Source organism: Meleagris gallopavo, unplaced genomic scaffold (assembly GCF_000146605.3).
Source record: "Meleagris gallopavo isolate NT-WF06-2002-E0010 breed Aviagen turkey brand Nicholas breeding stock unplaced genomic scaffold, Turkey_5.1 ChrUn_random_7180001925565, whole genome shotgun sequence".
NCBI classification, from domain to species: domain Eukaryota; kingdom Metazoa; phylum Chordata; class Aves; order Galliformes; family Phasianidae; genus Meleagris; species Meleagris gallopavo.
Window position 1 is genome coordinate 1 of NW_011187939.1, and position 841 is coordinate 841.

The window sequence follows — 841 nt, forward strand, 5'->3', positions numbered from 1 at the left end:
AGTGGGCTTGAGCAGTGCAATGGTCCTAGCTGACTTTGTTTGTACAAGTGTAGATAATACGTATGAGAGGAATGCCATCTGCTAGCCAGCAATGCTCTTGTAAGAGACACGGTACTGAGAGGAGGTCGTGGGGCCCGTTTGGACCCAACACGTTCATTTCTAGAGCCATATCTTTGTATTGGTTGAAGTGGTAAGAGCTTTAAGCAACGGAATGAAGAGGAGGAATCTGAGGCTGGCATGCATGAGATCTTTATTGAGGAAAAGACACGGAAAGGAAGGATCCACTTGGTGATGGCCAAGTGGAAAGAGCACAATTTCAGCTGCAAAGAAAGAAGAAAGTTACCACGCTCATGTTCCCAGGCAGCATGGTCTGAGGCTGTTCCCTGCTTGCTTGTTTTGTGCCATGAAAAGAGGAGCCATGGCTGGTGAGCCCTTGGGCCATGGATGACACAGAGACGTGAGGTCAGTGCGTGAGGCGCCTTGCAGGGTGCAGGTGGTTGGTGTGAGGGTGTGGGCGCAGGCCCTTAGCAGGGGTAGCGGGCTCTGCCGCCGTTGAAGCAGCCCAGGCCTCCGAAGCCGAAGCCGCCGGAGGAGATGGCCACTCCCTGGGCGCTGAGGGCGCTGCCCACGGCAGCTGATGAGGAGGATCCGACGGCGGTGTTCTGGGGAAGGAGCTGAGGATGGGTCCCGGCAGGGTGACCACCACGGTGGAGGGCTGGATGACGACCTGGGAGTCCTGGCACTGCCTGACACAGGGCTCGTTGCAGCTGTTAGCCAGCGGGGTGGGTCCCCCACTGCAGGGGCGGCAGAGGTCGTAGCAGGACATGGCTGTGGGGTGGAG

At 57.6% G+C, this 841-nt stretch overlaps 1 pseudogene; it reads right to left on the bottom strand.

The window, feature by feature from the left end:
* Nucleotides 1-12: 12 nt before the first annotated feature.
* Nucleotides 13-835, bottom strand: LOC109364824 (annotated as a pseudogene).
* Between the last annotated feature and the right edge of the window lie 6 nt (nucleotides 836-841).